This window comes from Pan troglodytes, chromosome 10 (assembly GCF_028858775.2).
Source record: "Pan troglodytes isolate AG18354 chromosome 10, NHGRI_mPanTro3-v2.0_pri, whole genome shotgun sequence".
Lineage (NCBI taxonomy): Eukaryota > Metazoa > Chordata > Mammalia > Primates > Hominidae > Pan > Pan troglodytes.
In genome coordinates, this window is record NC_072408.2 from 75,287,295 (window position 1) to 75,297,699 (window position 10,405).

General features: G+C 40.6%; 1 pseudogene; it reads right to left on the bottom strand.

Annotated features, from left to right (window-relative positions):
* Nucleotides 1-766: 766 nt before the first annotated feature.
* Nucleotides 767-1,788, bottom strand: LOC741829 (small ribosomal subunit protein uS2-like; annotated as a pseudogene).
* Between the last annotated feature and the right edge of the window lie 8,617 nt (nucleotides 1,789-10,405).

Here is a 10,405-nt window from a genome sequence, read left to right on the forward strand (position 1 = left end):
CCACTAATTACAAACTAATTGAGAGCACAGAGTGGGGCCGAGCACAGTGGCTCATGCTTTTATCCCAACACTTTAAGTGGCCAAGGCAGTAAGATCCATTGAGCCCAAGAGTTCAAGACCAGCCTGGGCAACAAAACAAACAAACAAACAAAAAATTAGCTGGACACAGTGGCATGCACCTGTAGTCCCAGCTACTCAGGAGGCTGAGGTGGGAAGATCCCTTGAACCCAGGAGTTCAAGGTTGCAGTGAGCTGTGATCACATCACTGCACTCCAGCTTGGGTGACAGAGCAAGATCTTGTCTTTAAGATTAAAAAAAAAAAGAGCATAGATTGAGTCTTGTTCAAGGTTATAACCCCTGAAACAGTGCATAGCATATAAAAACAAATAATAATTACTGACTAAATGAATAAAGCTCCTAAAATAAAGGATTATATCTGATACAAGGGCCACAGCACTTTGCACTCAAATTCTTTAGCATCTAAGGCATTCATTTTCTTCATTTCTAAAATATATTTTACCCTCAAAAAACTGGGTATAGAAGAAACATATCTGAACATAATAAAACCATATATGGTAAACCCACAGCTAGTATCATACTGAATGGAGAAAAACTGAAAGCCTTTCCTCTAATATCTGGAACATGACAAGGATGCTCAGTGTCACCACTGTTATTCAACGTAGTACTGGGAGTCATAGCTAGAGTAATCAGACAAGAGAAAGAAATAACGAGCATCCAAATTGGAAAGGAAGAAGTCAAATTATTCTTTTTTTTTTTTAGAAACTGATGTTTATTTTCCATCAACCATTTTTCCATGCTGCTTAAGAGCCTATGCAAGAACAGCTTAAGACCAGTCAGTGGTTGCTCCTACCCATTCAGTGGCCTGAGCAGTGGAAGCTGCAGACCAGTCTTCCATGGCAGGCTGAGCACTCCAGTCTTCAGTAGGGAATTGCTGAATAGGCACAGAGGGCACCTGTACACCTTCAGACCAGTCTGCAACCTCAGGCTGAATAGCAGTGAACTCAGGAGCTGGAGCAGTCCATTCACCCTGAAATTCCTCCTTGGTCACTGCCTTTTCAGCAGCAGCTTGCTCTTCTTTTTCAATCTCTTCAGGATCTCTGTAGAAGTACAGATCAGGCATGACCTCCCATGGGTGTTCACAGGAAATGGTGCCAAGCATGCACAGAACTTCCCGAGCCAGCATCTACCACATCAAACCCACTGAGTAAGCTCCCTTGTTGTTGCCTGGGATGGCAATGTCCACATAGCGCAGAGGAGAATCTGTGTTACACAGCGCAATGGTAGGTAGGTTAACATAAGATGCCTCCGTGAGAGGCTGGTGGTCAGCCCTGGGGTCAGTAACCACAAGAAGCCGTGGCTCCCGGAAGGCTGCCTGGATCTGGTTAGTGAAGGTTCCAGGAGGGAAGCGCCCAGCAATTGGAGTGGCTCCAGTGGCAGCAGCAAACTTCAGCACAGCCATCTGGCCAGTATTCCTGGAGGATATAACACCGACATCAGCAGGGTTTTCAATGGCAACAATAGCATGAGCTGCCAGCAGAAGCTTCTCCCAGGTCCTCTTCAGATTTATGATATAGATGCCATCACTTTTCCTTTCATAGATGTACTGTTCCATCTGGAAGTCAAGATTGGTGCCACCTAAGTGGGTTCCTGCTGCAAGGAACTTAAGGACATCCTCCTCCTTCATTTGCAGGACATCAAGGGCTCCGGACATTGTGAAAGTTTCCCTTTAAGTTACGACGGGAAACCAGAACAGCACGGTATGGACCCCTCTGCAGGTAGCGCGGAAAGCAAAGTCAAATTATTCTTGTTTGCAGATGATATAATCTTATATTTGGGAAAACCTAAAGATTTTACCAAAAAAGTATTAGAACTGATTAACAATTCAGTAAAGTTGCAGTATACAAAATCAACATACAAAAATCAGTAGCATTTCTATATGCTAACAGTGAACAATCTGAAAACAAAATAAAATAGTAATCTCATTTGCAATGGCCACAAATGAAACTAAATACCTAGGAATTAACCAAAGAAGTGAAAGATCTCTCTAATGAAAATTATAAAACACTGATGAAAGAAATTGAAAAGGACACCAAAAAAATGGAAAGATATTCCATGTTCATGGATTGGAAGAATCAATATTGTTAAAATGTCCATAATACCCAAAGTACTCTACAGATTCAATGCAATCTCTATAGAAATATCAATAACAGTCTTCACATAAATAGAAAAAACAATCCTAAAATTTATATAGAACCACAAAAGACCCAGGATACTCAAAGCTATTCTAAGCAAAAAGAACAAAACTGGAGGAATCACATTACCTGACTTCAAATTATGCTACACAGCTATAGTAAACAAAACAGCATAGTACTGGCATAAAAACAGACACATAGACCAAAGGAACAGAAAGATAACCCAGAAACAAATCTATACATTTATAGTGAACTCATTTTCAATGAAGGTGTCAAGACTACACACTGGGGAAAAGACAGTCTCTTCAATAAATGGTGCTGGGAAAACTGGATATCCATATGCAGGGAAAGAAATTAAACCCCTCTCTCATCGTATACAAAAATGAAATAAAAATGGATTAAAGACTTAAATCTAAGACCTCGAACTATGAAACTACTACAAGAAAACATTAAAGAAACTCTCCAGAACATTGATCTGGGCAAACATTTCTTGAGTAATACCCTACAAGCACAGACAACCAAAGCAAAAATGAACAAATGGGATCACATCAAATTAAAAAGCTTCTGCACAGCAAAGGAAACAATCAAAGTGAAGAGACAATCCACAGAGTGGGAGAAAATATTTGCAAACTACCCATCTGACACGGGATTAATAATCAGAATATATAAGGAACTCAAACAACTCTATATGAAAAAAATCTAATAATCTGATCAAAAAATAAGCAAAAGATTTGAATAGACATTTCTCAAAAGAAGACATACAAATGGCAAGCAGGCATATGAAAAGATGCTCAAAGTCATTTATCATCAGAGAAATGCAAATAAAAACTACAATGAGATTTCATCTCACCCCAGTTAAAATGGCTTATATCCAAAAGGCAGGTGATAAAAAATGCTAGGGATGTGGAGAAAAGGGAACCCTCATACACTCTTGGTGGCCATGTAAATTATTAATTGTACAGCCACTATGGATAATAGTTTGGAGATTCCCAAAAAGACTAAAAACAGAGCTACCATATGATCCAACAATCCACTGCTAGGTATATATCCAAAAGAAAGAAAACCAATATGTGAAAGAGGCATCTACACCCCCATGTTTGTTACAACATTGTTCACAATAACCAAGATTTGGAAACAACCTAAAGTGTCCATCCACAGGTGAATGAATAAAGAAAATGTAGTACTATGCACAGTGCAGTACTATTCAGCCATAAAAAAGAATGAAATCCTGTCATTTGCAACAACATGGATGGAACTGAAAGTCATTATGTTAAGTGAAATAAGCCAGGCACAGAAAGGCAAACAGTGTATTTTCTCACTTATTTGTGGGATATAAAAATCAAAACAATTGAACTCATGGAAATATAGAATAGAAGGATGGTTTCCAGAGTCTGGGAAGGGTAGTGAAGCAGTGGGAGAGAGGTGGGGAGGGTTAATGGGCCCCCTAAAAAATAGAAAGAATGAATAATCTACTACTTGATAATACAACAGGGAGACTATAGTCTAATAATTTATTTATTTTATTTATTATTATTATTATTATTATTATTATTATTATTATTATTTGAGACAGGGTCTTACTCTTATTGCCCAGGCTGGCTTACTGCAACCTTGACCTTCCAGGCTCAGGAGATCCTCCCATGTCTGGTTCCCAAGTAGCTGGGACTACAAGTGTGCACCGCCACACTCAGCTAATTTTTAAATCTTTTTGTATAGACAGGGTTTCATCATGTTGCCTAGGCTGGTCTCGAACTCCTGGGCTCAAATGATCCACCCACCTCAGCCTCTCAAAGTTCTGGGATTACAGGCACGAGCCACCTCACCCAGCCTATAGTCAATAATTTTCTTTTTTTTTTAGACGGAGTCTCACTCTGTCAACCTCCACCTCCCTGGGTTCAAGCGATTCTCCCGCCTCAGCCTCCTGAGTAGCTGGGATTACAGGCATGCATCACCACGCCCGGCTAATTTTTTTTATTTTTAGTAGAGACAGGGTTTCACCATGTCGACCAGGCTGGTCTTGAACCCCTGACCCCAAATGATCTGCCCGCCTCAGCCTCCCAAAGTGCTGGGATTACAGGCATAAGCCACCATGCCTGGCCATATAGTCAATAATAATTTAATTGTACATTTTTAAATAACCAAAAGAGTATAATTGAATTGTTTATAACACAAATAATAAATGCTTGAAGGGATGGATACCCCATTCTCCACAATGTGCTTATTTCACATTACGTGCCTATATCAAAATATCCCATGTATCATATAAATATATACACCTACCATATACCCACAAAAATTAAAAATTAAAAAAAGTTTTAAATAAAATAAATTTTAGAACTCAGACAAGTCACCTCTACTATAATTGTAATAACAAAAGCTTTCATGAGCTTTGCTCAAAAGTATTTTTTTATTCATCCATTTTCATTCAATAAACAAAAATTTATTGAGTACACTGTACTAAAAACTGTGTGAAATAGGAAGGCAGGTAAAGTAGGGAGTCTGCTCTCAAAGAATAGGCAAGATAAACATATACACAAATATTTACAAGGCAATATTTTACTGCAGGAATTCAAAAGACTGAAAGATTCATTATGGCTGATACAATTACAAAAAACTCCAAAAGATCCAAGTAGGACCTTTATAAATAGAATCACACTAGGTGACCACTAGGATCTTTCAAGTTACAGAGAATGGCTTGAGAAAAGCACTAAGCCAGGCTTTGAATCTAAGTGTCTGACTTAAAACCTTTAACCACTACATGACACTGTCCCTTAACAGGGAGCACAACCCGCATCCAACTATTCAATTATCCCAGAGTTTGATGTTTGAAGACATTGCCTGTCCTCCCCTCCCACTTCTTTCCTCTCTCCTTCTCTTATCTCCCTCACCTCTCTCTCTCACACACACATACACACACACACACACACACACGTCCATTCACTTGAACTAAAAACATTGAAAGCATTATTTTTAAAAAATGAAAGAAAAACATTTTCCCACTCCCATTCTTAACCTTTAAATATCAGTTTATTTCTAGTAAAAGGTCTTGGTGGCTGAATCATCCTGATAATGGCTTAGATTTGCTGCTACATACATGTAGTCACAGCCTCCCTCTAGACTCACTCCCTGACAACTTCTGTAAGGAAAATGAGCTCTATGGAATAGAAATGATATTAGTCATGCTCATTTCATCCCAGAGATTTCAACTATCCCATGTTCTAAAATTGTCAAGATTTTATTTTCAACCGTCGTTTCCTATTTTATGGGCAAAGTTCCCAACATCTTCAGGGAGGGCAAGTTTCACACCTCAGGACTAACTGCCAGATTGGTGGGAGACTTTTAATTGAATTTAATACCCAAATAAATTAAGGTTTTCAAAGTTGACGTAAAACCTCATTAGGCAAACATTGGTAACACAGAGAAGAATCTTATAATAGATCTCATTCCGTTTATTCCATTCCCAGATTTGCTACTGAAGTCTTTAATAATTTTTAGATTGTCTCAGATGGAGACACACAGATAATTAGTTAATGCAAACAAAATATTGACACATGGTTTTAAAAATAAAGAGAAACAGGATATGAGAGGATATAAGCCCTTGCAGCAGAAAATAATACAAGACAAACAGCAGTCTCCATGCAGCCCAGCCTCAACTTCCATTTTCTGAACATACGTACATTTCCTCAAATAACAAAGTCATAACCATTGTTATACTTTAAAAACTACCTACCTTCCTCTGTCCTTTCCCTGCTCCCTCCCCTAAAGAGCAATTCAGTGGATGGTTCTATACATCAACTAGGTTTGTGGCACCACTGTAGGTTTACAGTTCAAACTGTTTTTCTAGAGAGAGCTAAGGAAGAGGCTAACAGAAGTTCTCTGGTTAACCTTGTCCTCACTCTTACAGGGCCACCTCCAAATAGGGCGAGGAGGAGACCCATTAGGCTCTGTGGGAGCCAAGACTGCCTTGTCTGGCAGCCTCAGGTTGGCATTGAGATCTGGATTGTCACTCCCTATGTGGCCTTGGGTACAGTATGGTATTGAAACTCCCTCTGCTTCAGTTTCCTTGTGAATAAAACCTAGATGATACTTACCCTATAGGACTTTCCTATGGATTAAACAAAATTTGTTTAAAAATCAAAGTGTCAGAGATACGGAAGCATCCAAAAAGCAGTAACTACTAGATTATACTAACAAGCTCTACTAGTGAAACTTTCTTCCCTCTCTTAAGTATTTCTCCCATTTCCTGTGATTCAGGACAGTATCAACGGGTCTTTGCTCTCTCTAGGTCACACTGCCTCTTTAGAGTTTCTTCTACCCTGCCCCTCTTTTTTGTCAAAACAACCTATCCTCACATTCCTAGTTCATCTGCTGTCACCATGGGGGTTACCTCCCTTTTCTGTTTTGCATTTTGTCTTTAATAATATATTTATTATGTTCATAGATATATGTTTAAGAATATATAATAACCTATATTATATAGGTAATATATAGGTAATATATTATATAGGTAATATATATATTATATAATATATAATAACCTATATTATTTATAATAATATAAAATAACCTATATTTTTTAGCTCCTGACAGTTTACAAGCACTATCACAGCCCAGTTCTCACCTGATCCTCCTCATGGTCCCATGAGAGAAGCAGAATGGATATTGTTTTTCTTCATCTTACCTAAAGAAATTGAGGGTCCAAGTGATGAAGGGATTTGCTCAAGGTCATACTGAGAGAGAAAGAGGCAGAGTTCTAGAGCTGAGGATACAACAGGGGGCACCAATGCCTCTGCCCTCAGGGAGCTTTCATTTTAACTACAATACATTTATCAAAAATAAATTAATTATTACATAATAAATCAATGATTTATAATGCCAGGGAGTTATAACTGCTATAGAAAATAACAAAGCCGGATAAGGGGATAAAGAGAAAGTGACTGTATTGAAGTGAATGGGGAGAGTCATTTAGATAGGACATTCGGAGAAAACCTCTTTTGAGCAGTTCAGGGAGTGAGTCATGTGAATATCCATAGACAGGTCATAGCAAGTAGAAGGACCAGCAAGGACAAAGGCCCTGAGGTAGGTGTGTTCTTGGCTTAAAAAATAGCATGTTGAACAGGGTGCCATGACTCATGACTATATTTCCAGCACTTTGGTAGGCTGAGGCAGGAGGATCGCTTGACCCCAGGAGTTCAAGACCAGCCTGGGCAACATAGTGAGGCTTTGACTCTACAAAAAAATAAAAATAGCAAATAGAAAAAATTAGCATGCATGGTAATGGGAGGCTGAGATGGGAGGATCATTTGAGCCCATAAGTTCGAGGCTGCAGTGTGCCATGCTCACATCACTGCACTCCAGCCTGGACGGCAGAGCAAGACTCCAACTCAAATAGAAACAAACAAACAAAAAAAAGAACAGTATGTCCATTGAGCATTAATTTTACTGATTATGATTAAGTGTTATTTGAAGGAAGCATTCTGTAGTCCAATAACTTTCAGAGCTCTGGATAAAGCACAGCTTCCAAGCACGAATAGTCTTAATATATGAATGCCCTCTGTGATCTTCTTGAAGGAGCTATAGCATACAGCATTGTGCAGTGTTATTCAAGTATGAAAACCTTTTCTCAAGGAGCACCTCAGGGGATTTGTACTGCAAGGAACACTCTGGAAAATGCTGCACCACACCCTGCTTTTACTGGAAAGAGGAAGTTGGGCTAGGAACTAGAACTTCAGGCACTGCGTAAAGCCAATGGAAGCCACCCTCGGAGACACAAATTGCATCAGGCGGTGGCCAACTCCACTTATCCACAGTGTGAATGTTCAGCCACTCCTGTTTTTTGTCACTATCTGAAACTACTCGTGGCCCCTATTTCCTGTCTGGATCACTGGTGTTTTCCATGACTTAACCCTGGTGAGCTGGTTCCAAGCTCTGCTGACCTTCAGTAGTGTTCTCATTTGGGGAAATGGAAGCAGAAACAGGCACGTATGGCAATCTGCTCAGAGGATGCTCCCCTGCTGACTGGGGGTGGGAACCATGGTGAGGGAAGAGGGGATTTCCATTGCCCTGAATAAAGTGTGGAGCTGGTGGCCTCCCCTGCAGCCTTGAGCAGGAATTCAGCTCAGGCTGTGTCACATGAGCACTGAGCTCCAGGGCCATGGACAAGTCTAGAGGCGATATAGCTGCAGACAGGTGGAGGACACTGCAAGAGGAAGGCTCCCATTTAGCAGGAAAACTGCCAGCTGGGAAGAATGCTGGTGGCTGCCTGAGTTGGGAAGAATTCCCAAGCCCTCTGCAAGCTCAGAAGCCAGGAAATGAATGGGAAGCAGCTGGAGTGGGCCAAGCAAGTCAAGGCAAATGGCCCAGAAGTGAGCAGAAGGGGGCAGGCCCACCCCCAGGAAACCCAGCAGAGGTCAACTAGGCCTGTGGCACTGGAGGAGGCTAGGAGAGGTGAGCAGTCAGTCTCAAGATTATCACTCTGTGGGCCTGGACAGAATTTTATCAGAAGAGTGCCAAAAGGAGTCATCTGTTGGCTTTAAAAAAAATTAACTGTATAAATAGAGGTTAATTCCAGATGTTGCTTAATCCTAAAATACATAACATTTAAGTGATGGAGTGTAAATACTAAATGAATTATTTCTTTTAGGACTTTCAACGGAATCCTACAAAAGATCTGGCTAAGAGCTTGGCCAAAGACTAACAAATACATCCTGGATAAAATTAAATTTTTGTCCTTGTGATGCCTCATCAGAGGGGTTAAAAACATCAGTTCGGGTCTATGATCTATGCACAATTGAGAACATCTACTGAAAGCAATAAATGCCTAATGCCCCAGGCTAGAATTGGTGAGTATTTTCTCTTCATGTGATATAATAGATAAAATTAACAAAACAAGGCCGGGTGCAGTGGCTCATGCCAGTAATCCCAGCACTTTGGGAGGCTGAGGCAGGAGGATCGCTCGAGCTCAGGAGTTGGAGACAAGCCTGGGCAACATGGCAAAAACCCATCTCCACAAAACATTCAAAAAATTAGCTAGACGTAGTGGCGCGTTCATGTAGTCCCAGCTACTCGGGAGGCTGAGGTGGGAGAATCACGTGAACCCCAGAGGTTGCAGTGAGCCAAGATGGCACCACTGTACTCCAGTCTGCTGACAACATGAGACCCTATCTCAAAAAGAAAAAAAAAAAAAAAAATGCTGGGCGCAGTGGCTCACGCCTGTAATCCCAGCACTTTGGGAGGCCGAGGCGGGCGGATCACGAGGTGAGGAGATCCAGACCATCCTGGCTAACACGGTGAAACCACATCTCTACTAAAAATACAAAAAATTAGCCGGGCCTGGTGGCGGGCGCCTGTAGTCCCAGCTATTCAGGAGGCTGAGACAGGAGAACGGCGTGAACCCGGGAGGCAGAGCTTGCAGTGAGCCGAGATCACGCCACTGCGCTCCAGCCTGGGGGACAGAGCGAGACTCCCTCTCAAAAAAAAAAAACAAGAACTATTGTAACTTTTATTATGTGTTGAGGGCTTGCCGAGTGCCAGAAATTTTACACACAGCCTTTTTAATGGTTACAATAAGCTAGCATTACTATACCCATTTTATAGATGAAGAAACTGAGGTTCAGAAAGATTAAGGAATTTGTTCAATGCCACGAGGCTAATTACGTGATTGGTTTGGAATGCAGACCCAGATCACTCTGACCTGAAAGTCAAACGCGTTTTTCCTATTACACGCTGTTATCACATAGCACCAGAAGATAATTAGAACTCAGAAGTCGAAGTTTAAGAAATCACAAAATGCCATCCTACCACACCCGTCCACTCACTAATGATTTATAAAATAAATTGTTTTAGTATCTTCTTTATCAGACATTGGGAAGATCAATAAATATTTGCATGGTGCTTTGAGAGAATTAGAAAGCAAATGCTAGATTTTTGTTGCTGTTGTTGTTTTTTAAAGAATGATTATGCCATGAGATAGATCAGGCATAAACCTGGACTGGTTCAGCTGCTCTAGGTCACCTGAGTTGTCGTAGCTTTGCACCCTTATGTGAAGCAGCTGGGTTAGAGCTTCCTCCATGACATTAAAGGCAATCAGAGTCGTAGGTAGTACTTCACCAGCTTCTGGGAAACTTGGTATTCTTGTTCATTCTTCGCTGCTCCTCAAACTGCTCTTTAATTCTGAAGACCCTTTCAGAAGA